This window comes from Acomys minous, assembly GCF_964271855.1.
Source record: "Acomys minous genome assembly, chromosome: 11".
In the NCBI taxonomy this organism is placed as follows: domain Eukaryota; kingdom Metazoa; phylum Chordata; class Mammalia; order Rodentia; family Muridae; genus Acomys; species Acomys minous.
The window spans coordinates 71,718,376-71,743,262 of NC_140492.1; the positions used below are offsets into that span (position 1 = coordinate 71,718,376).

The window sequence follows — 24,887 nt, forward strand, 5'->3', positions numbered from 1 at the left end:
TGTTATGCTGTGTTTTGATTTTCATTTAATTTGAAGAATTTTTAATTTTCTTTTTTATTTCAATTTTGACCCACTCATGATAGTGATGCATTGTTTAATCCCCATGAATGTGCATTTTTAGAAATATGTTTTAGTTTTTATTGTATCATAGGCAAAAAGGACCCAAAAAGTGATTTTAATCCTCTTAATATTGCAAAGTTTTTTGTATATCCCAGAAGTAATCTATTTTAGAAAAGCTTCTGTGTGTTACAAAGTAGAATGTGTGTCATTTGGTGTCTAGGACATAATGTTCTATAGATTCTGCTATTCCACCTGATGTATGATATCTTTCAATTGCAATGATCCTCTTTTTCTCTTTTGTTCAGAAGGGTTGTCTAGTTGGCAAGGTATGTTATTGGAATTAGCTACTATTTGTTATCAGTTTCTTGAGATCGATCATTATATTACTTTCTTCATGAAATTGGGCTCCATAGGGATTGGAGCACATAATTTTAGGATAGTAATGTCATCTTGGTTATCTGCCCCCTTTATTAGAATGGAGTGTGTTCCTTCATCTCTTCTTTTTAGTTTTAGTTTTATTTCTATTTTTTCATTAAGAGAAGAGTAATACCTGCTTTACTCCTCATCTCATTTGATTATAGAGATCTTTTTCCTACTTTTTACACTTAATCAGAACCTATCATTGCAGCTAATAAGTGTTTCTTGCAGACAGCTAGCATGTAGATTTTATTTACCGATCCATTCAGTCTGTGTCTTTGAATTGGAAAATTGAGACTACTGAGACTTAAAGTTACTAGTGACATGTGTATGTTAACTGTAGTCATTGTCTTGTTAATTTTTGATGCTTTGATGCTGTCTATGTTCTTAGTGCCACTTGTTTAAATTTTTCAAAATTATTTTAATTAATTATCTTTTATTGAAAATAAAATGGTTTTGTACAATATATTTTATTTGATTTTTATTTAAAATTTATTGATTATTTCTGGAATTTTTCATTAGAAGTTTTAAATTTTAATTTATTCATAATACACCTCAATTGTTAGCCCATCCTTGTATCCTCTCATTTCTCCCTCCCTCCCGCTACCCCCCTACTCCCCTCCACTATGTCTGTGACTGAGGGTGACGTCCCTCCCTATATGCTCTTAGGGTATCGAGTCTCTTCTTGGTAACTTGCTATTTTTCCTCTGAGTGCCACCATGCCTCCCCATCCAGGGGGCATGGTGAGAGATAGGGCACCACAGTTTGTGTGAAAGTCAGAACTCCTTCTCCACTCAACGATGGAGAACGTCCTGTCCATCAGCTAGTCTGGGTAGAGGTTGAAAGTTTACTGCTGATATTTTCCTTGGCTGGTGCCATAGTTTGAAGAGGACCCCAGGACCCAGATCCAACTGTCATAAATTTCCTCTTGTAGGTTTCCAGGTCCCTCTGGATCCTTCTATTTCCTTATTCTCCCACGATTCTGTCACCTAAATTCTCAATAGGATGTCCTCTCCTCTGACCCATTTTCCTGTAAGTAAATTTTTTCATGGGATGTGCCCCTTGGGCTAGTGTCTCGATATAAGGGAGTATATACCATTGAACTCTTTTTGCTTCTGGATGAACTCACTCATTATGATAATTTCTAGTTCAATCCACTTGTCCACAAGTTTTGGGGATTCCTTGTTTTTAATAGCTGACTAGTATTCCACAGTGTAAATGTACCAGTTTCTTTATCCATTCTTCAACTGAGGGACACTTTAGGCTGTATCCATGTTCTGGCTATTATGAATAAGGCAACTATGAACATGGTTGAGTATATGTCCCTGTTGTGTGGTAGAGCATCTTCTGGGTATATTCCAAGGAGTGGAATACCTGGGTCTTGAGTAAGCCCTTTCTCAGAAAAAATGTACCATATATGTTAAATATGGATTCCCATCTCTCATTTCTCCCAAGTCCCTCATCTCTTCCAAAATCCTTCTCCATGTATCACATGGTATGGCCCATTTCTCTCTATTTAGAAAACAAACAGGAAAATGTGAATAAAAGAAAAAATAAAGGAAAATATTAAATCCAGGACAAAAATACACATTAATAAACAAAAAATTTAAGAATAATATAAGCAATATCAGTAAGATTAAAAAGTAATGAATCCATCCTCTGTTGGAGACACTAGTGTCACAGACTCAATTCCCCAGGTGTTCCTGTCACACATGTCCTCCAGCAGAGAAAGTTTTCCTTGGGTTTCTTGGCACAATGTGGTAGTTGCTGTCTAGGTTTCTATGCCTATTCAAGCCACATCCTTACTGCCTGACCATACTGACCTTGGAAACTTAACACCTTTTTGGCCTTAAGCACCCTGGACACCCTTTGTCATAGACCCATTATTGTCTTTAGCCCTGGATTTCCTATCTACTAGTTTCCATTTAGAGCAAGACTCTTCCTGATATCTGGTTTAGAGCATTCCCTTCTTACATAGATCATTGCATTTCATAATGAAGACCATTCTCAACATTTAGACTGTGGATATCTCAGAAAATGTTGACATGTCTCTGAAGGGGTATACAGTCATGATGAATGACCTGAGCCTACCTCTGCAGAGAAACTACAATGGCATCAACATAGAGCTGAGTTTTCTTGGAAAGAAAAAGCAGAGGGTCTGGGTTGTCAAATGGTGATATAACATAAATGAATGGCTCACTGTCAGAACTATTTGCATTCATGTTCAGAACATGAATAACGGTGTTACAATGGACTCCTTTTACAAGAAGAAGTCTCAACATGATCCATTCCTCATCAACATCATTAATCCAGGGAATAGGTGTTTGCTTGAATCTGATACTTTTTGGTTGAAATATACATCTGCTGCATACAGATGAGGACAGATGTTGCTTGTTCTGTCTCACAAGCCAGGAAGGAAGAGTTTATTCTTTAAGGAATTGATATTGACCTTGTCTACAATTCAATAACAATAATTCAGCACCCACAACAGTTATAAACAAAGATATCAGAAAAATTTTGAATGGTTTCTATGTGTCTAAAAAGGAACCCTGCATGAGACTGTTGAATAAGGCTTTAGCTACGTAAATGCAGAAAAACCACCTTAATTATAAGTCCTTAATTATAAGTGTGATTTATATATATTTGGGAACAATAGAAGACACACACACACACACACACACACACACACACAAACAAACACACACACATTATGTGAAAATAATCTCCAAAAATACCATTGAGTTTGTGTGTGTGTGTGTGTGTGTGTGAGTGTGTTGGTTACCTATTGCTAAATATGTGGCCTGAACTTAGATTATGATTTATGTACATAGTAGGATGTCATTGAACAAAAAAGATGTGTGTGTGTGTTTCTGTGTCTGTGTGATAGACAGAGACAGAGAAAGAGAGAGATGGAAACATCGTCTGAATTGAGGATGAAGTCTCATATCCAGTACTTCCCTCTGCACTGGAACCTCATCTGTCTTGAGTCTTTGCAGATTCTATGTGTGCTGTTACAATCACTGGGAAGCCATATGCACATCAGTCATTTTTTGTGTGGAAGTCACTTTTTCTTAGTGTCTCTTAGACCCTTCCCATCTCCTAGCCACAGTTCTATGGTTTGCTAGAGAGATACCATTTCTCCCTCTCTACATGTTGTTCAGTTTTGAATATCTTTCTTAGTATCGTCTACTGCAGAATGAACTTTCTTTGATGATGGATGTGTAAAACACTGAACAGAGGGTATAACAGGGTGTCATTAGAAATTATTACATTGCTACATTCCTTTAGGAGAAAAGCAGTGTTTGATTTTCCCCTTGGTCCATGACCTATGTTGTCTCGAATTCTAGGGCACATATTCAGGGTCAGGCATGGGTTCCTTCTTCTGGAATAGGCCCACATTCATTCAGATAGTTCTTGATTAATCCCACAAATTCTATGCTACAATTGTACCATCTTAACATACAAACAGTTCACCATTATCAACTGCATGATTTATAGTTGGGATTGGGGTTTAGCTTCCTTCTTCAGTATCATGCAGAGCACGTTTTTGTACCATGTACTCTAATGAATAGTGGTGAAGGATCTAAGTAGGTTCTCCATGTTTCATGAGATATGTAAGTGTTGTTTTTTGGAATAGGAGATTTTTGCATCAGTGTTCATAAGGGAAATTCGTCTGAAATTCTCTTTTTTGTTTGGTCTATTTGAGGTTTAGGTAACAACATTACTGTGACTGAATAGAATGAATTTGGTAACGTTCCATCCGTTTCTATCTTTTGGAGTAGCTTGAAGAGTGTTGATATTAGCTCTTATTTGGTGGTCTAGTAGAATTATGCACTGAAACCATCTGGTCATTTTGGTTGGGAGACGATTAACAACTGCTTCTATTTCTGTAGCAGAAATAGGACTATTAAATTTGTTTATCTGATCTTGACTCAATTTTGGCAAGTGGAATCGATCAAGAAAATTGTCCATTTCCCTTAGATTGTCAAAATTTCAGGCCTATATGCCTTTAAAGTAGAATCTTATGATTCTTTCTATTTCAGTGTCTTTTTTTAGGTCCCCTTTTCATTTCAGATCATGTTAATTCACAAAGTGTCTCTCTGCCTTTTAGTTAGTTTGGCAATTGGTTTATCTATCTTTTTTATTTTCTCAATGAACCAGCTCCTGGTTTTGTTTATTCTGTGAATTGTTCTCTTTGCTTTTAATTTATTAATTCTAGCCCTGAGTTTGATTATTTACAGATTCTACTCCTCTTGGATGTTCCTGCTTCTTTTTTTATGCCTTCCAGATGTGTCATTAAGTTGCTTATATGGGATGTTTTCAATTTCTTTATAAAGACATTCAGTGCTATGAATTTTCCTATTAGCACCGCTCCATGTGTCCCATAGATTTTGGTATGTTGTTCTTTCATTTTCATTGAATTTCAGGAAATCCTTAAGTACTTTCTTTACTCCTTCTCTTACCCAGGTGTCATTAGGTAGAGTTGTTTAGTTTCCATGTAATTATAGGCTGTTTGTTATTTCTGTTGTTGTTGAAGTCCAGCCTTAGACCATTGTGATTTGTTAGGATACAAAGTATTATTTCAATCTCCTTGAATCCGTTGAGCCTTGGTTTTTGACCTACTATATGATCAGTTTAGGAGAAGGTTCTATGGGGTGCTGAGAAGAAGGTATAATCCTTTTCTTTGAGTGAAAAGTTAAGTAGATATCTGTTAGATCCAATTGACTCATGATGTTGGTTGCTGTCCTTAATTCTAGGCTTAGTTTCTGTTTTGCCCACCTATCCTTTGATGAGAGTGGGGTGTTGAAAGTGGGGATCAATGTGTGGTTTAAGCTTTGTTAATAGTTCATTTAAAAATGTGGGTGCTCTTGTATTGGGGGTGCAGTTGTTTAGATTGTGAGTTCCTCTTGGTTGAGTTTAACTTTGATGAGTATGAAGTGGCTATCTTCATCTCCTATGATTAATTTTGGTTGGAAGTCTATTTTATTAGTTATTTAAATGGCTACACCAGCTTGATTCTTGTTTCTACTTGCTTGGCATACCTGTTTCTAGACTTTTACCCTGAGGCAATGTCTATCTTTGTGGCTGAGATTCTTTTCTTAATTGCAGAAGAATGTTGGGTCTTGTTTAAGCATTTATTCATATAGTCTGTGCCTTTTTATTGGAGAATTGAGACTAGTGGTGGTGATGGTTATTAATGACCAGTGACTGTTAAGTCCATTGTTTTTGATATTGGTTGCAGTAGAGTGTTTATGTGGTTATGTTTTTGCAATGGTGTTGTTATATTTTTCCCATGTAATATTGGTTTTACCTTGTCACTTTGGTTTAGAAGTTTCCTTCTCGTAACTTCTGTAAGTCCAAATTTGTGAATAGATACTATTTGAGGTGGTTTGTTTGTTTCTTTCATTTGGAGGGTTGTTGTTGTTGCTGGTTGTTTTTTGTTGTTGTTTTTTTTGTTTCTTTGTGTTTTTGTTTTTTGTTTTGTCATGTAATAACTTGTTTTCTCTTCAATGGTTATTGATAGTTTTTCTGGGTATAGTAGTCTGACCTGGCATCTGTGGTCTCTTACAGCTTGCAGGACATATGTTCAAACCCTTCTGGCTTTTCTCATGTATGCTGAGAAATTGGGTGTAATTCTGATAGGTTTGCCATTATATGTTATAACCTTTTTCTCTTCTTTTTTTTTTTACATTTTTTGTTCTGTATATTTTGTGTTTTGATTATCATGTTGTGGGAGTATTTTTTTTCTTGTCTATTATATTTGGTGTTCTGTGGGCTTCTTGCATGTTTATATGCATTTCCTTCTTTAAATTGGGAAAAGTTTCTTCTATGATTTTCTTGAAGATATTTTCTGGGCCTTGGAGTTGGACGCCTTCTCTTTCCTCAATGTCTATTATTCTCAGGTTTCATCTTTTCATTGTGTCCTTGATTTCTTGGATGTTTTGTGTCACAAAATTTTCAGATTTAGCAATTTCTTTGACGGTTGCTTCAAGTTCCATGATTGTACCTTCTAGACCCAAGGTTCTTTCCTCAGTCTCTTGGAATCTGCTAGACAAGCTCAACTCTATGTTGCCTGATTTCTTCTCTAAGGTCTCTCATTCCAGGTTTTTGTGTCTGTGCCTTTATCATTGTTTTCATTTTCATATTTAGAACTTGAGCTGCGTTTTTGACATCTTTCATCTGTTTATTTGTATTATCCTGAATTTCTCCACTGTCTCTCTATAGGCCTTTGTTATGTTCAACCTGTTTGGGTGCATCTTCTTGCATTTGTTTACAGAATTTATTCATTACTTCCATTACCATCTTCATTAATAAGGATTTGCGGTCATTTTCTTGTAGTTAGATTGTGTTTAAGTTCTCAGGGTTGCTTTCTTTGGGATAGCTGGGATCTAGAGATACCACATTGTTTTGTTTTTGTTGTTTGCCTTCTTACACAGTTCTTTAGTCATCTTACTGTCTCTGACATTTTACTCAAATTATTACCAACAGTAGTATATGTTAATCTGAGTATTAGTCACTGTAACTTCTAAGAGAGATCAGAATACAGTTGTGTATTCTTTGGAACATGAAATCACTAAACTCTCAGAAAGAGCAGAATTATGATGATATGGACCACGAATTTGATGTGTCAAGTGCAGAACCTTTGAGTTTTCAGAACCATGTACCCAAAAAAACGATGGTAGGAAATGTGCACTTGCTGAACAGCATGCATGATACTGAATGACATTTATGTTTACCCTGGGAACATTTATGAACATGGTCTTTCAAAAATGAAGCATGGCAAAATTTCCAGTATCACTGAAGAGGTTCACAGGAATCTACTCTTGACTGCTTTGACATTGTGGTGAACTCCTTCTGCTGGGACTTATTGATCAATATGGAGAATGTCAAACTACCCAATATTTCTTACAGTTCATGCTCAGATATTCACTAAGAGGAGGATTTTCCCTCATTCATGGTGCTTGGGTGTTTCATAGAAAGCCTATAGTGGTATCACAGAGAAAGATGCAGAATCCGAAGACAGGATGTTATTTTTAACATTTTATTTTCTCATTATCAGATCTTAAACTGCTGATTTGTTTTACAATATAACATAGGTATTGCTGTTTCTAATGTGACTGTTTCTTATTGTTTTCAGAATTTTTACACTTTTTAGAATTTTCTACATATATAAGCTTCAATTATCAATTTTTTTAGTTTCCTTTTTAAAATTTTTATTAATTTATTCTTATTACATCTCAATGGTTATCCCATTGCTTGTATCCTCCCATTCTTCCCTCCTTCCTATTTTCCCCTTATTTCCTTCCCCTATTATCAATTCTTAATTAAGTCTTCGTCTGTACCACTCATGTTCAAATCTTGTAATCCAAAACACATTTATGGCTTTTATGTAAAATACAAATTAGCAAAATATATATCTTAGGACTCTAAATTAAAAAAAATGACAAGAGTAAATTTCTACACGCAAAAGGAATTGAGGTGGAAATCAATTCATATTATTTTTACTACACATTGATGTTGACCCAATGTTCCATTCAACTTTGACTACTTATGAGGAATTTTCTTTTCTCTCAAACCTTATTTAACTCCCACAGATACTTTTGCAATTGCTCACTTATATTAAAGGTACTCTTCTGTCTTTATATTTTAAAGAAATTTTTTAAAAGTGTAAGTGTGCATGCATATGTGTTTGTGTGTGTGTGCATGTGTGTGTGTGTGTGTGTGTGTGTGTGTGTGTGTGTGTGTGTGTGTAAGCATACAAGTGAATCTGGCTACCTGAGTGGGCCAAAATAGGATACCTAAGTCCTTGAGCTGTAAGGACAAGTGGTTCTTAATTGTCTGACATGATTGCTAGAAATCATCTCTTATACTGTGGAGGAACATCAAGCACAGCTGACTGTTGACTTACACTCTTAATTACAATGCTCTAATAAATTCTTACCTAGAAATAACCACTAGTATAGTCACTGGATTTCTAGAGTAAAACAAGAGAGTCCTTTTCACAATAACCACAGAACCAGTTTGTTCTGTTGCAAAAACAAACTGGATTATGCACTGCTTTAGATGACATTTACAGAATTACAGGAAGGGACAATTCTTGTTCCATGCAGAATTCAGATAGTCACTATGGGAGTACTCAAATGGTCTCACTGTTGGCAGAAGGTAACTGAGCAGGCATATACCAGATGGCAGAACATGGTCACTTTGGGGATTTAGCCAACCACCTGCCTAGTGTTCCCCAGGTCCTCTGCTGTTTCCCCTTCATTTTCAGTTTTTTCTTTCCTGCCACTTGGTGGAGCCCACATCCAACCTATGTGTGTAGTATCCCCATATCTCAGTTAGACTCTTTCTGAAACAAAAAGACGGACTTGTATAGTGCACAGAAGAGGGGTATTTGCATGGACACACCGAGCAACCCAAATACTAGACACAGATAAATAGGGGTGCCTAACTATACTTTGTCCATTGCATCAGGAAGGTGATCTTCACTATGGGTGTCTTCACTATGACTTGGGCTCCACTGTTCCTTGTCTTCCTTCATCATTTAACAGGTGAATGGGTTTAAGGAATTCTGGCACAGTACTCATTGTTGCATGTGATATTTGGCGAGCATTCTTCTTTGTGATTGGGATTGCTTTGTTCTTACTGACTTTCTTGTTTTCTTCTGGCAGGGTCATATGCCCAGTTTGTGCTGACTCAGCCAAAATCTGTGTCAGGATCACTAGGAAGCAGAGTCTCCCTCTCCTGCAAGCGCAGCAGTGGTAACATTGGAAGTAGCTATGTGAGCTGGTATCAGCAGCATATGGGAAGACCCCCAACAACTCTGATATATGGAGATGATAAGAGGCCAACAGGGGTTCCTGATAGATTCTCAGGCTCCATTGACCGCTCCTCCAACTCAGCCTCACTGATGATCACTAATGCATTGGCTGATGATGAGGCTAACTACTATTGTCTGTCTTATGATAATAATGGTATTACACAGTGATGTAAACCTTGGAGGAAGTGAGACAAAAACCTCCCATACCACTGGATGTGAAAGCATTTATGAAAAGACTACTGTTATGTTATGTCTGTTTTTAAATGTACTGCCACTGACGTTGTGAAATCATAATTTCCTCTATATTTACTCCAAGTCTTCACTTGTAAGCTATTAAGAATCCCTGACTTTGACTTTCGCTCATGTAACTACGGTATAAATATGAGGTTTTTTGTCCTTGAGTTTCTGTCCCAACTGCTAACAAAAACAATCACACTGAATTAATAATATGTTATTTTCTTCTAATACTCCTTTTCTGGGTAATTACACATTATTTTATATATTTCCCCTTTCTGAAATCTTTCCTGTCTTTCTGATATAAATTATGAGTTCTTCATATGAATATTAAGGAAACCACTAAAAATCAATTGAGGAAATAATATAAAAAACAAAATTGGTTAAGTCAAACACGCAGTTAATTACTTGAAAATATGTATTCTGCTGTAATCATTACATGAAGAATAAACAAAAAGATCACTGTTGGGACAACATGGAAGTGACACAGGAAGATATAGATAAGACCTAACTGTCCTAATTGATCGAAAAATGAAAGTAAGATTATTCCAAGGTATCATGAGGATTTAGAAGAAATCTAATAGGTAATTATATACAGGCAGTAAAACCCTGGTTTGGGTAGTTTGTAAGATCCACTTTGACTTTTGCAAAAAAAGTAAAAACACATATATTTACACAGATGTAAAAATTGTTTCATAAATGTATATACATACATATATATATATATATATATATATATATATATATATATATATACACAGACACATATATATATGGGTGTGGTTGTGTATGTATATATGCATATATATTATATATATATTACACACACACATATATATATATTATAATTTTCCTATGGTCTTCCGTGTTGGACATCCATATTGCTGATGAGTTGATTGTTGTTGTAAGATCAGCAGATCCTTATGAAATGTTGGAGACTCTAGAACAATAAACCACATGGTTAGAAAGCAGCTAAACTGTGAGATGGCCAACTATGGGGAGGATTTTTAATTTAGCAGAGAGAGAGAGAGTAGAGATACAGAGGTGAAAGGAGATTATATTATTAGAGAAGGAGGGGAACAATTTGAAAGGGAGAATACGTTTTAAATGTAAGAATTCATTGGTGGAATAATTGTCTATGACTGTGAATGATTCCAGCTGCAGAGAGCAAACACCATGGTTAAAAGCAGGAAGCTTAACAAAGTATGCACTGTATCTTCTAAAAGTGAAAGAAATCATTTTAAAAAGACAGTACTGTAGATACAAAGGCCCATCTCTGCATGGATCACTCTGAAAAATGCAAATGTGTGGTGAATGTATGCTACAAAATGGTCTACAGAATTCTTATGGCTTTCAGCACTGTGAGAGACTCTATGCTGTGGGAAACCGTCTGAAGTGTGGTGACTTTCTCAGCCAGGTTTTAAGTAGAGAAAATCATGGAGCCTTATTATGGAAGCACCATTCTGAATTAAGAAATGGAGTGACAAAAGAATACGGTAGGATGGTTACAAAGCAAATGGTCTCTGATGCACTACTGGAGTTTGCACACATTTTTTGCATTTTTTAGTTAATTTATTGTTGTTACATTTCAATATAAAATACTTAGGAGTTACTCTAACTAAGCAAGTGAAGGACTTGTTTGAAAAAAATTTCAAAAATCTAAAGAAAGAGATTGATGATGACATGAGAAGATGGAATGATCTTCCTTGCTCATGGATCGGGAGAATTAACATAGTAAAACTGGCCATCCTACCAAAAGCAATCTACAGATTCAATGCAATCCCTATCAAAATACCTACACAATTTCTTAAAGATATTGAAAGTTGAAAAAAATTCAAAGCTCTAAAGAAAGAGATTGAAAATGACACGAGGAGCTGGAATGAGCTTTCTTGCTCATGGATCGGGAGAATTAACATAGTAAAAATGACCATCTTACTAAAAACAATTTACATATTCAATGCAATCCCTATTAAATACCTAAACAATTTTAAAAAGTCATCGAAAGTTCAATTCTCAACTTCATATGGAAAAATATATGTTATTTTAAAATTTTGTGAAATTAATAAAGGAGTTCTGCATTTGTATCATTCTCTTTTCTCTTCCTTTCATTTCCTTCCATCTCCCTTTCCCAAACTCATGATTTCTAGTTTATTATTATTATATTATATATATATATATATATTTATATATATATATATATATATATATATATATCTGTGTATATCTGTGTGTATGTGTGTGTTAGATATACACACATGTATATCTGTGTGTGTATGTGTGTGTTAGAAATATATGTACATAACCTACTGAGTCCATTTAGCTTTAAACATATGTATGTGTAATCATGTTTATTTTGATTTTTAGATGGTGTCACTACAGAGACAGAGACAGAGATGGAGACAGAGACAGAGACAGAGACAGAGAGTGCAGATACCACCCAATAGTCTGCATTTGGCTGCATGAGCTTGCCTGTGCCTGCTTGGACCCTGGGATTTTCTGTAGATTGGCTGGGTGGGCTGAAGTCATTGCCACCCATTCTCCTGGCTTCTCCTCTGGGCGAGCAGATCCAGATGCTCGTGCTTCACTGTCCATAGCTCAGTCCCAGATACAGAGTTTGAGATAAGGAGCACAGGTGCAGCTCCCAGGCGGGTATGCATCCAGACTCTGGAGACTGGGCATCCTTCCTCTGGTGAACCAATTGGATGGCCCAAGGCCAGACCCACCTGTGCTCTGCACCATGTGGACCCCTCTCACAGAGAGATTTCCAGGTCTTGTGGTCTGTAACTCCCAGCCTAGTCACTAGGCTCCATCCTGCCAATCAGACACAGTGTGTGCTTGGCACTGCCATCTTGGATCTCAAATTGTTAGTTTCTTGTGTAGACATTGAAATTCAAAGCATTGATTCTTTGCCTTAGATGCATAGGAAGAGTATACAGTCTGATGGAGATGAAAAATTTAGCTGTGACTTAGGCATATATTCTGTTTCAAATTTTGTGCTAGCAGTTTGAGAAAACTCATTGTCTAATTCCATTTTACTTCATGAAGAATTAATTCCACTTATTAACAAAGGCTACTATTTAATGTTATTCTCTGTACCTAAATTAAAGTTTACTTTTAACCTAAGTAAACACTTTTTCCAGCAGTTAAATAAGCTACTCAAAACTAAAACAATTATTCTCAAATATTCATCATTAGACAACTAGATTTTATTTTATTTATTTCTAAATGATGTGAGAAGAAGACAGTATCCTGAACTGTATAACCTGGAAGTTAAGCAGAGTGTAAGAAAGCAATCCAGTAAATAATCATGTATGTATTTTTCTCTCTCTCGGTTCTGGACTGTGTGTGATGTGACGAGATGCCTAAATTTCTCTTTGCTGTGAATTCCCTGCACTGACGATCAGTAATCCGGAACTGTGAATAAAGCATGCTTTTTCTTTTCCAGTTTTATTTCCTGTTATTTTATTACTACACTGGAATGAAAGTAGGATAGATGTGTTCTTAAAGCTACTTAAAATATGTTAGCCTTCACGTGCAGAAAATTTTCCACATGTTGTGGAATAGTGCCATGGACCAGCTCAATCAGGCGTAGGTCCATGGAAACGGGACTTGTAGCATTGGTGAACAGAGATAGGCGAGTGACAAACACAGTGACTGAGGGTTCAGTTTTGCCTCTGAGTGTATTTTTCAGTTAAGCCATCTAAGTTTTTAAACATACATTTTGAAAGCAGGAGGGTAGGGCTTGTGGTTACATTTTCCCACAGAGAAAATTTAAGGAAGTCAGTGAGCAATCAAACATGCTCATGTTGAAAAGAACTATACACCATGTGAAGAGGGTAATCTTTGTAGTCAATATCTTAACCTTATGGCTTTAGTTCTCCAAGTGTCATATTTTACCCACTATCAAATGGATTATCAAGCTTTATACACAGTAAAACTTTGAAAAGCAGAGATGTACTATATGTTGTCCAAATGTAATGTTTAAGAATGTCAAAATATTTGATGAGTGAAGGCACCCACTTTCTAAAGCAGGATTTCAACATAACTGATTCTATGATGAGGAAATCGAGTAAGAGTGTACGGAAATGGCATGGTATTAGGGCCGTTAGCCTACTTTCAGTCTCACAAACCACCATAAACACATGGGCCTCCTCCTCTCAATTTGAAGAGATGAGGCTTTATGTCACAAATAAATCGTATCAAGTTTAAGAGAAGTGAGAATTTCCAATACTTCCACTGAGGTGTGTTGTCTTCTAGTAAAGCGTCACTCAATGGTGAATTTTGACAACAGGGCTGGAAACAACATGCAGTTCTGTCTCTAATATTCAACACATCATCATTAAAACATTAATCCCAATCTAGGACCATTTCTTTCCAGTTCATTCTTTAGTTTTCTAAGAATGATTGTCACTCAAGTAACTTGTACATATGTCATTCAAGATTTAAAAATCTAATTCATTGGTTGCAAAAGCCATTGTTTTATCCTTCTAAACACTAGGATAATGTTAAATCCACAGAACATTGAAGTCAATCTACCAAGAAAATTGGAAATAAATTCTCAAAATGAGAATAATACATATAAGCAAAAGTAATTAAAGAATGTAAACTTGGAAAAAAAATATAGAGCTGCCGTATAAAATAAGTAATCAGAAGTCTTCAGAAATCTCACATGTTCAAATTCACTGGACCCTGTCCATTAGCTCACTGACCCATAACAGTGTTACAGCAGCTGCTGCCTTTCAGGGACAAATCCCCAGCACAGAGCACTGGGCCTCTTTGGAACATCCTCTCACAGTGTAAATGCTCTGAAGACTGTGGTGGTGGTTGAAGGCTATATATTGCTTATGCTTACATAATCCACAGCCAAAAGGATGCACAGAGAAGAGCACTGTCAGTGTGAGAAATTAATTAATTATGCCCAGAATATCGGGATTGCAAACCTTAAACATTAGATCAAGGTTGTTTCAGTACAGGCAAAGATTTTGTGAGTGGGGAAAATGAATATTGCCTCTGAACCTAGGTGACTGTGTGTCCTGTAAACGGCAGGTGGCACTGTGAGGCTGACCATGTTTTCAGTAAATTAATCACTGAGAATTTACTCAGAAAACACTTGGCAAAAAAGAGATGGCATTTGCTCATTGATTAAAAATAAGTAGCTGCATCTTCGCTAGCCTGGAAGACTCTCCTAAGCAGATCTTCAAAGACTCTCTTAAGCCAACTATCACCTTACTCTTCACCCACTACTTCCTGTGAGGTCCCAGGGATGTAGACCAACTTTCAGCCTATTAGCTGTGTGTAGGCTGAGCATAATCGCTAAGGCTGAAGAAGAAGCAGGGACAATCAGGGCTGAAAGAAATTTGCAGCAAATTCCTTGGGTCTACCAAGAGGAAGGGAAACAATGAGACCTGAGGCAGGGTTCCTCCACTGTAAGATCAGGATAAGCATCACTCATTTGTGGTCTGTGTTTTCTCTTCCTTCTGCTCCTCCCTCAAGTCACAACTAGGAACTTAAATCAGCAGATCTTAACTCCCACTCCCATTGCACATCTGGACTAGCAATCCATTGTCTACTCTGGTCTCTACTGCACTCATTCTCATACTGTTTGCAAGTTCCCTCTGCCAAGTTGTAACAACTCAGCTGCCCCCACTGTGTATCATCTGGAGATACAGAGACATCAACTTGTAGCTATTCCTTTGTCCAACTCACTGCTCAAAGGCTCAGGTGTATTTTCTTTCATTGAAACATCTGGATCTACTCAGCCACAAGGTAATAGAAGTATTCCTAATTATGTATCAAGAGGAGAATAAAAGTACAATTTCCACATTCTGTGAAGAGCAGAGTCAGTGTTAGCACCTGCCTGTCCACACGCATGTCAAATATGACTCTCTAACCACCATGCTGTGGAAGCGCTGTGATCTCTGTTTTCTTCACAGCCAGAATTCTTCTGTTGACAGGCCCAGTAGACATTTTTTAATTTATTCTGATTTTCTTTCCACATTATATTTTCATTGCTGCAGGATAAAAGTGGCACTGCTTCCCCATGTCCTAGTCAGTGCTTTCCTGCCGCAGGGTGTAGACCCTGAATTTAAATATTGACATTAAGTTAGTGATGTTCATATGTCAGGTGAAAACACAAACAAAAAACAGGAGATGTGAAACTCAATCCTCTTTGATTGTTGTATCAATATGCTTTTGTGAAGAAGTTCTAATATAGACTTTGTGTAACAGCACTTTCAAATATATATAAAATTTGTTAAGCAGTTATTTTTATAAAATATATGCCCATGTTAAAGAATAAGTTTTTGAAGTACACACATATGTAACCAATATTTATAAAAACTTGTACTTAAGTGGTGAAATAATTTTCAAATATCTGAGAATGTGGTTTAAAATCTAATTTATATATTTTCTGTATATGCACTTGATATTTTCATGTCTGTAAAGGGCATCATTATGTAGGTATATTATGATTTCTTTGTTACTATACACACATTCTGGTGATATCTCCAAATTTGTGACAATTGGCTATTCCTGGCCCTTTAGCAAAACCTATTACCTAACCATGACTGATCTCCAGCCTGAGGATGAGGCCAGTTATTACTGCTCAACATGGGACCCCAGCACAAATGCTCACACAGTACTCCAGATGCTTAGGGAACTGAGACAAAAGCTTTCCCACCTGACCTGTGCCATCCTGAGCACACAATGAGGGTGTGTTACACTTGCAGTTGGTCGTGGTTATAACCAGTATCCTCCATCTTGTGTGTGGTTCTCAAAAAAAAACAAGTCAGCTTTAAGTCATAGTGAGGTTGGTAACCTTCATATGGCTGGATTTTTAACTGATGTATTAGGATATACTTTCCAAGGCACCAACTACATCTATTTTAAATGTGCGGAAAATCCTCCTTTTATTTTTAAATTATATTTATTCTACATCATAAGCACAGCATCCCTAAAAAGTTTTACTCTTTTATATGTAGAGTGATGCAGCTTTCATATTATTTAAGCTCAAAATATAGTGTCCTGAAAGGAAAATATTGTTTGTTAGATGATATTTGTTATCCTGGGTTCTAATTAAAGATTGGTATATTCTGTATCTTTTTTTGTTATTTTAAAAAATTGTGTACTAGTTTGCTAGTTTTTAGAGACATGCCAGACATTTTAATTGTGTAATATCAGGTACTTATTAGTTTTGTTTCAGGGCATTAAATTTACACTCTTAATGTTCATAAGGATTTTTACTTTAGATTTCATTCTTTACAACTTCCAAGGGTTTCTGTATCATTTTTATTTGTTTCTATCCTTTGTGGGCAGATAAAATGGGACCATAATTTCTATGAACTATTGGGAATATTTTGTAGAAATTTTTTTCAAAGAGAGTAGATAAATTCAAAGTTATTTTAGGACTGTATATTGACCAATATTTTCTGCATTCTCACATTATGATTATCCAATTCTCCAGTGTTTCTATAGACATATATTTCTAAGTGACTTGTATAGATAACTAGAATATGCATATAATCATTTGTTGAAGAAAATAACTCACTCCTTTTCTAAATGGCTGCACCCTTTAAAACTTCCATGAGAAGAACACATGGCTCATTATTACCTCTATTGTAGCCATAAGGTTATTGTGTAATTCAAATGTTGATTTCTGTACAACCCCATATTGGTTGTAAGCCTTGTGCTGACCATGTTCTGTCTCATTTTTGTGTAAATATTGCTTCCCAATTGTTCTCTGATATACCATTAAAGTAGCTTACACCCAACCAGTGAGCAAGGGAGAGAATAGTGCTGGAATTTCCAAGAGCCAGGGCAGGAAGAGTTAGGAGAGGAAGTAGGGGATTCAGTCCCCAGTAGAGGTCCATGAAACATCAGGAGAGAAGAGCTGGAGAAGGAAAGCTACAGACAAAAGGGGCAAGCTCTTGTGGACCCAATAAATTCCCAGAGTGGGGCAGGGCTCAAAATCCAATGAGGGAGGCAGAAAAATAACCTCTGCCTGGAAACAGGAGCCAAAGATGGACAGAGAAGCCTCACAAATCTGAAATGGTGATATCTAGAAGTTGGGCATAGTAAAAAAGTCCTTCAGGAAAGGTTTTGAGGTTAAAGAACACTATTTTCTATGTTTTAAATGGAGGAAGACAACAGTGGCACAATGTTTCACGATTCCATTTGAGTTTGTTTCTTGTAGCACACAAATAAAATTTCAGGGACTACTTTAGTTTTGTATATCCTCTTTGAGAGAGATCAAAATAAGACTGACTTTGAAAAAGAAGACAGGGAGAAAATAGATGCTAAACTAAAGTCAGAGGTTGGAGAAATATTTGAGACAAAATAGAGAATCTTCAGAGAAATCCAATATGGAACTTGCAATAACACTGTAATAGAGAGTTCCAGATCATAAAAGTCCACAATAGTTGAAACAATTGGAGTTGACAGCCCATTGAGGTTTTGATTAGAAAGTCTTCAGCTATCAGATAACAAGGATATAGTAGATGTTATATGAATATTGTCTAGGTTCAATTACTGGATAATTATGTTCCATACTGTAAAGTAGAAATGCAGAGCCTGTTTGGTGTGGCCTTGGAACAAGTTCATACAATGGTTTCTGTGCTCTATTTTGTAGAATTTGGAAAACTGAAATATATATAACATGTTATAGGTTCATATTCAGAATTCCAATGAGCATTTGCCTTTAATTTTGGAATCCATAATTCTAAGGCTATACCTTTGTTAGCGATGGTGACTGTCTTGAAGACACCTTTACAAATTGGGATTATGGTACTTCAGCATCTATATCCATTGTAACATCACAATTTTTCAGACATTATGACATGAAGCCTGTCACAGATATAAATTATAATAATATAGATCAAACTAATCTTTTATAAATCTAAAAATAATTTTTAAAAATGGTCATTAAACAGAAGGGGAATATAATCTCTCTCACAAATAGAATAAATAATTGATTTATTGATTTCAGTATTATTATTTTTTTAAATTATTTTTTTATTAATTTATTCTTGTTACATCTCAATGGTTATCCCCTCCCTTGTATCCTCCCATTCTTCCCTCCCTCCCATTTTCCCCTTACTCCCCTCCCCTATGACTGTTCCTGAGGGGGATTACCTCCCCCTCTATATGTTCATAGGGTATCAAGTCTCCTCTTGGTAACCTGCTGTCCTTCCTCTGAGTGCCATCAGGTCTCCCCCTACAGGGGACATGGTCAAAGGTGAGGCACCAGAGTATGTGAGAAAGTAATATCCCACTCTCCACTCTACTGTGGAGAGTGTTCCGTCCATTGGCTAGATCTGGGAAGGGGTTTAAGGTTCACCGCCTGTATTGTCCTTGGCTGGTGCCTTAGTTTGAGCGGGACCCCTATGCCCAAATCTGCCTATCATAATGTTCTACTTGTAGGCTTCTAGGACCCTCTGGGTCCTTCTACTTTGCCTTTCTCCCATGATTCTCTCATCTAGAATCCCACTAGAATATCCTCTCCTCTGTCTCAGTTTCCTGGTAAGTGAAGGCTTTCGTGGGACATGCCCCTTAAGCTAATATGCAGATATAAGTGAGTATATACCATTTGAGTCTTTCTGCTTCTGGGTTAACTCACTCATTATGATCATTTCTAGCTCAATCCATTTATACACAAATTTCGGGAAGTCCTTGTTTTTAATAGCTGAATAGTATTCCATAGTGTATATGTACCACAGTTTCTTTATCCATTCTTCTATTGAGGGACACTTTGGCTGTTTCCATGTTCTGGCGATTATGAATAAGGCCGCTATGAACATGGTTGAGCAAATTTTCTTGTTGTGTGCTGGAGCATCTTCTGGATATATTCCAAGGAGTGGAATAGCTGGGTCTTGGGGAAGCCCTATTCCCATTTTTCTGAGATAGCACCAGATAGATTTCCAAAGTGGTTGTACTAGTTTGCATTCCCACCAGCAATGAAGGAGTGTTCCTCTCTCCCCACATCCTCGCCAGCATGTGGTGTCGCTTGAATTTTTGATCTTAGCCATTCTGATGGGTGTAAGATGGAATCTCAGAGTTGTTTTGATTTGCATTTCCCTGACGACTAAGGAGGTTGAGCATTTCTTTAAGTGTTTCTCAGCCATTTGATATTCCTCTGTTGAGAATTCTCTGTTTAGTTCCATGCCCCATTTCTCGATTGGGTTATTTGGTTTGGTGGTATTTAATTTCTTGAGTTCCTTATATATTTTGGATATTAGACCTTTGTCAGATGTAGGGTTGGTGAAGATCTTTTCCCAGTCTCTAGGCTGTCGCTTTGTTCTCTTTACAGTGTCTCCTGCCTTACAGAAGCTTTTCAGCCTCATGAGGTCCCATTTATTAATTGTTGACATTATTGTCTGGGCTGTTGGTGTTCTGTTCAGGAAATTGTCTCCTGTGCCAATATGTTCCAAGCTCTTTCCCATTTTTTCTTCTAAGTGACTTAGTGTCTCTGGTTTTATGTTGAGGTCTTTAATCCACTTGGATTTGAGTTTTGTACAAGGTGACAAATATGGGTCCAGTTGCATTTTTTTACACATAGACATCCAGTTAGACCAGCACCATTTGTTGAAGATGCTATCCCTTTTCCATCGAATGGATTTAGCTTCTTTGTCAAAAATCAAATGACCATATGTGTGTGGATTCATATCTGGGTCTTCGATTCGATTCCACTGATCAACTAGCCTGTTGCTGTGCCAGTACCATGCTGTTTTAATTACTATTGCTTTATAGTACAGTTTGAGATCAGGTATGGAGACTCCTCCAGAGCACCTTTTATTGTACAAGATTGTTTTAGCTATTCTGGGTTTTTTGTTTTTCCATATGAAGTTCAGAATTGAACTTTCAATGTCTTTAAAAAATTGTGTAGGTATTTTGATAGGGATTGCATTGAATCTGTAGATTGCTTTTGGTAGGATGGCCATTTTTATTATGTTAATTCTCCCTATCCATGAGCAAGGTAGATCCTTCCATCTTCTCATGTCATCTTCAATCTCTTTCTTTAGGGTTTTGAAATTTTTTTCAAACAGGTCCTTCACTTGCTTAGTTAGAGTAACTCCTAAGTACTTTATATTGCTTGTAGCTAATGTGAAGGGTGTAGTTTTCCTAATTTCTTCCTCTGCAAGCTTGTCATTTGTGTATAGGAAGGCTACAGACTTTTTTTGAGTTAATTTTGTATCCAGCCAATTTGCTGAAGGTGTTTATCAGCTGTAGGAGTTCTCTGGTGGAATTTTGAGGGTCACTTATGTAGACTATCATATCATCTGCAAATAGGGATAATTTGACTTCTTCCTTTCCCATTTGAATACCCTTGATCTCCTTATGTTGTCTTATTGCTCTGGCTAGAACTTCGAGTACTATATTGAAAAGATATGGAGAGAGTGGGCAGCCTTGCCTTGTTCCTGATTTTAGAGGAATTTCCTTGAGTATCTCACCATTTACTTTGATTTTGGCTATTGGCTTCCTATATATAGCCTTTATTTTGTTGAGGAAAGTGCCTTGTATTCCCGATCTCTCTAAAACTTTAAACATGAATGGGTGTTGGATTTTATCAAATGCTTTTTCTGCATCCAAAGAGATGATCATGTGGTTTTTTATTTTCAGTTTGTTTATGTGGTGGATTACGTTGATGGATTTCCGTATATTAAACCATCCCTGCATGCCTGGCATGAAGCCTACTTGGTCATGATGAATGATATCTTTGATGTGCTCTTGTATTCGTTTCGCAAGTATTTTATTTAGTATTTTTGCATCGATGTTCATCAGAGAAATTGGTCTGAAATTCTCTTTCTTTGTTGAGTCTTTGTGAGGTTTAGGTATCAATGAGACTATGGCCTCATAGAATGAGTTTGGTAATGCTCCATCCCTTTCTATCTTTTGGAGTAGCTTGAAGAGTATCGGTATTAGCTCGCCCTTGAAGGTCTGGTAGTATTCTGCACTGAAGCCATCTGGCCCTGGGCTTTTTTTGGTTGGGAGACTATCAATGATTACTTCAATTTCTGTAGGGGAAATAGGGCCATTTAGTTTGTTTATCTGTTCTTCACTCAACTTTGGCAAGTGAAATTGATCAAGAAAATCGTCCATTTCCCTTAGATTTTCAAATTTTGTGGCATATATGCCTTCAAAGTAGGATCTTATGATTCTTTGTATTTCTTCAGTGTCTGTTGTTATGTCTCCCCTTTCATTCCTGATTTTGTTGATTTCAATACTGTCTCTCTGCCTTTTAGTTAGTTTGGCTAATGGTCTGTCTATCTTGTTGACTTTCTCAAAGAACCAGCTCTTGGTTTTGTTGATTCTTTGGACTATTTTCTTAGTTTCTAATTTGTTAATTTCACCTCTGAGTTTGATTATTTCCAGACGTCTACTCCTTTTGGGTGTTTCTGTTTCTTTTTTTTCTAGGGCTTCCAGTTGTGTCGTTAAGGTGTTTATGTGTGATGCTTCCAATTTCTTTTTAAAGGCACTTAGTGCTATGAATTTTCCTCTTAGCACTGCTTTCAATGTATCCCACAAATTTGGGTATGTTGTTCCTTCATTTTCATTGAATTTCAGAAACTCCTTGATTTCTTTCTTTATTTCTTCCCTGACCCAGGTGTCATTTAGCAGAGAGTTGTTTAATTTCCACATACGTGTAGGCTTTTTGTTATTTCAGTTGTTGTTGAATTGCAGTCTAAGCCCATGATGATCTGATAGGATACAAGGTATTATTTCAATCCTCTTGTATCTGTTAAGGCTTTCTTTGTGAACTATGATGTGATCAATTTTGGAGAAGGTTCCATGGGGTGCAGAGAAGAAGGTATATTCTTTCTTGTTTGGGTGAAAGGTTCTATAGATATCTGTTAGATCCATTTGACCCATGGCATTGGTTAATGATGTTATTTCTCGGCTTAGTTTCTGTTTCGATGACTTGTCCTTCAGTGAGAGTGGGGTGTTGAAATCTCCCACTATTATTGTGTGGGGATCGATGTGTGGTTTAAGCCTTTTTAGCAGATCTTTTACAAATGTGGGTGCCCTTGTATTGGGAGCATAGATGTTCAGAATTGTGATGTCATCTTGGTTGACTTTACCTTTGATGAGTATGAAGTGTCCATCCTCATCCCTTTTGATTAATCTTGGTTGAAAGTCTATTTTGTTCGATATTAAAATGGCTACGCCTGCTTGCTTCTTGTGACCATTTGCTTGGAATATTTTTTTCCAACCTTTTATCCTGAGGTAATGCCTATCATTATGGGTGAGATGTGTTTCTTGAATGCAGAAGAATGTTGGATCCTGTTTATGCACCCATTCAGTTAGTCTGTGTCTTTTTATTGGAGAATTGAGACCATTGATGTTGAGAGATATTAACGACCAGTTACTATTAAGAGTCTTAATTTTGATGTTGGTTCCAGTTGAGCGTTTGTGTAGTTGTGTTTTTGCCATGGTCTAGTTATCTATTTCCTGAGTAGTTTTGGTTGTAGCTTGACCCTTTGGGATGGAGTTTTCCTTCTAGTATCTTCTGTAAAGCTGGATTTGTGGATAGGTACTGTTTGAATTTGGTTTTGTCATGAAATATTTTGTTTTCTCCATCAATGTTTATTGATAGTTTTGCTGGGTAAAGTAGTCTGGCCTGGCATCTGTGGTCTCTTAGGGTTTGCAGGATCTCTGTCCAGGCCCTTCTGGCTTTGATGGTCTCTGCTGAGAAGTCGGGTGTAATTCTGATAGGTTTGCCATTAAATGTTATTTGGCCCTTTTCCCTTGCAGCTTTTAATATTTTTCTTTGTTCTGTATGTTTTGTGTTTTGATTATTATGTGACGGGCAGTTTTTCTTTTCTGGTCAATTCTATTCGGTGTTCTGTATGCCTCTTGTATATTTATAGGCATCTCTTTCTTTAGATTGGGGAAATTCTCTTCTATGATTTTGTTGAGAAGAGTTTCTGGGCCTTGGAGTCTGATATCTTCTCTTTCTTCAATGCCTATTATCCTCAGATTTCTTCTTTTCATGGTGTCCTTAATTTCTTGGATGTTTTGTGTCAGGAGTTTTCCAGATTTGGCATTTTCTTTAATGGTTGCTTCAAGATCTGAGATTGTATCTTCTAGACTTGAGATTCGTTCTTCCATCTCTTGGATTCTGTTAGAAAAGCTCAGCACTGTGTCATTCGCCTTCTTCTCTGAGACCTCACGTTCTTGTTTTTCTTCTGTCTGTGTGTTTATTATTGAATCCATTTTCATCTTCATATCTTGAACAGATTTTTTTATTTCTTTCATTTGGTTGTTTATATTTTCCTGAAAATTTTCCAGTTCCACTCTATGTGTTTCTTTTATGTCTTGCACCTGCTTCCTTGCTTCTTCCTGCATCTGATTTCTAATTTTAATTGCTTCCTCCATTACCATCCTCATTACCAAGGATTTGAGGTCATTTTCTTGTGTTTCCATTGTATGTGAGCTCTCCGGATTGTTTTCTTTGGGATAGCTGGGAACTGGAGACTCCATGTTGTTTTGGGGTTTTTTGTGTATGCTTTTACGCTGTCCTTTAGACATTTTGCCATCTCTGTTTTTGTTGGGTAACTTCCAGAGTTGAGTGGAGGGAGTCTGGTGATAGATTCACTTGTTTTCTCACGATTTCCGTAGGCTGGAAGCCCTGATACTTCACTTGTGTTAATGGCAGGAGGTTAGCCCTGTCGTTTTGGGCTCTCACCGCCAGTGATCCTCAGCTCCCCTTTGCTGTGGGTCCTGCAATCGTTCTGTGTCTCTGAATGATCGTTGGGTCAGGCCAAGGTATCCACAACCTTTTGGGTCCCCTGCCAAGTCCAGCCAGGGATACTGGGCCTGAACCACTCGTGGAGCTCAGCTAGTTTCTCAGGGCCTGAACCGTCTGCCACAGCAGGAGAACTGCGACTGTACTGAGCAAGCACCCAGGGTGGAAGTGAGCGCCCTGCCCAGTTTGCGTCACAGCAGGAAAACCAAGTCTGCGCTGAGCACGCACCCAGGGTATATCTGAGCGCTCCGCCCAGTCCGTGTCACAGCAGGAAAACTGCTGCAGCCCTGAGCAAGCACCCAGAGTATAACTGAGAGCTCCGCCCAGCCCGCGTCACAGCAGGAAAACTGCTGCAGCGCTGAGCAAGCACCCAGAATATAACTGAGAGCTCCGCCCAGCCTGTGTCGCAGCAGGAAAACTGCCACAGCCCTGAGCAAGCACCCAGAGTATAACTGAGAACTCCGCCCAGCTCGTGTCACAGCAGGAAAACTGTGTCTGTGCTGAGCCAGAGCCCAGGGTAGAAGCGGGCACCCCGCCCAGCCTGCGTTACAGCAGAGGAGCTGCGCCTCGGGCAGAATTGCCCGCCGAGCCGAGCCCGCCTCTCCACAGCACAGC

General features: G+C 37.4%; 1 long non-coding RNA gene and 1 gene segment (V, D, J or C); both read left to right on the forward strand.

The window, feature by feature from the left end:
• The window catches only part of LOC311609387 (immunoglobulin lambda constant 6-like), a 463,931-nt gene that overhangs the window by 117,705 nt on the left and 321,339 nt on the right, over positions 1-24,887 (forward strand).
• LOC311608790 lies at positions 8,910-9,251 on the forward strand. The gene is made up of 2 exons (XR_014783165.1): positions 8,910-9,029; positions 9,150-9,251. It is a non-coding gene; the product is annotated as an uncharacterized lncRNA (long non-coding RNA).